At 37.0% G+C, this 1,988-nt stretch overlaps 1 protein-coding gene across 1 annotated transcript in view; it reads left to right on the top strand.

The window, feature by feature from the left end:
• TPRG1 (tumor protein p63 regulated 1) overlaps positions 1–1,988 on the top strand; it is a 133,996-nt gene that overhangs the window by 497 nt on the left and 131,511 nt on the right. The window lies entirely within an intron of this gene.

The raw sequence follows: 1,988 nt of genomic DNA on the forward strand, positions 1-1,988 counted from the left end.
TTGGTGAATTAGAGTGCTTTTTTAAAAGTTTGATTAGCAGTCTAAGGCCAAGATTAGGTTTAATTCCTCCTTCTCTCTCTGCTATACCACTAAGCAGCTCATACCTTATCTCAAAAAGCCAAAAGGAGGGAAAGGGGCTTCCTGAACTGTCAAATGACAAACAAAAGGTATTATTTCCTTGCAGGCAGGTTGGAAGGGATATTTTTGAATTCATCTGAGATTTTATAATGATATATAGGCTCCATCAACTAGGGCTATTTTTAAAGAACAAATGAGAATATGTATGTAAAGGGGCCCTGTAAGCTGAAAAGTGATATGCAAATGCAGGAAGATGACTCCATGGAGCCTGAAACATGCTCTGGCTCTCTGTGTAAGATGGCTTTCATTTGGGCTGAATGACACTCTCCTAATGTCAGCAGCTGCATTATGAGGCATAGATCACAAAGGCCCTGAGGAAATATTTAGCTTTTCAGTCTTACTGTGATATGTGGAAAAGCAAATCTCAACAGGAGGGAACAAAACACCCCTGAATCTCTTCAAATTGACTCCGGCAATTTCCCCTCTTATGACAGCTATCATTATATAGTATTGTTCTACTATATAACAAGAAAATCTCATCTTCAGTGATTATGTAGTTTATTTTTTAAGGTACTAATTTTAGCAATCATTTTTTTTCCTTCATTCTCAAAAGGTTGTATCATTCTTAGTTGTGGAAGGAAATGTTTCGTGTGTGTGTGTGTGTGTGTGTGTGTGTGCGTGTGTGTGTGTGTGTGTGTGTATTTGAGTTTGTTATGACAGTGCTAATATTCATCCCATGGGTTGAAATGCTATACAATCTTTGGCAGACTTCTGGATGTTCTTAGTGTCTGTCTAGCTCTAATGAACTTACAGGAATCACATACTCAATTATCTAATTCAAAATAGAGAAAATGAAACCCAGAAAGATGACATAATGTGAACAAGGCCACCAGCCAGTGATCATCAGATCTGTAGGTCAAATGCAAGTCTCTGATTCTTTTACTGTTTATGGCATGGAGCAAATGGTGCAGGCATCCTTGGACAGAAGCATTAGCTGTGTCATTTTAAGGATTGTACTGACTATCCTTTAAGAGTCCTTTCAGTTAAAAGTTTTGGGGCACTTTGACTTTTCTTGGCATCTAGTGGAAATATTATACCCTGTAGAATAGGGGCGTTATTCACAAAAGCATCTTTCCTTATTATCTTGGTTCTTGTAAAATATTTGTTTCAGTCAAATTTTGGAACTTCTCCTTAGATGGTAATGTTGGGAGATGAACAAGCAGTGGTGATGTCTTCATTTTATTCAACCAATCTAGATCTTTCCTTGTATCTTCTAGGATCCTTCTAAGAAGGTTTCACTCATTTTAGAACTTGTAATGCTAGTTGGTCTTTTATTCAGAGTTGTAGAATCTAATGGCATGGTTGAACTTGAGAGTTTCTTTAATCCAGGGTCTGCAGACCAGCAGCCATGGGTGAATCCAGCATACAGATATGTGTATGTGTTTTTCTGTTTTTATTTTTGTTTTGTGTGTGTGTGTGTGTGTGTTTGTTTTTTGTTTTGTTTTGTTTTGTCCTTCAGTGGTAAACAAAAATGAGGTAGTTGCAAATATTTAACATTCAGGACATTTCTTATAAAAATCAGTTATTTCATTTTTTCAGGAAAATGAGATCAAGTAATAATGGATCCATATTCCCACATAGAAAACAAACACTAGGTCTGGGCAGCATATATTTCCTCTAGATGGAGCATGTATTCTCAAATTTTTCATAGTCCCTGTAGGATTTGAATTTGTCAATACTGATCACTTTCAACCTCATACGTGTTCAAACCATTCTCTTTCAAGGGAAACCTAGGTCTATATAATGCTAGGCCATGCCACAGGTCAATGGTACCAGGGAGTAGATGAAATTAATTCTTTGGCCTTAACCTCTCATTATTTAAGAGGCAGGAGGAGAAATGACTTCAGCAG

This window comes from Myotis davidii, unplaced genomic scaffold, assembly GCF_000327345.1.
Source record: "Myotis davidii unplaced genomic scaffold, ASM32734v1 scaffold41, whole genome shotgun sequence".
Lineage (NCBI taxonomy): Eukaryota > Metazoa > Chordata > Mammalia > Chiroptera > Vespertilionidae > Myotis > Myotis davidii.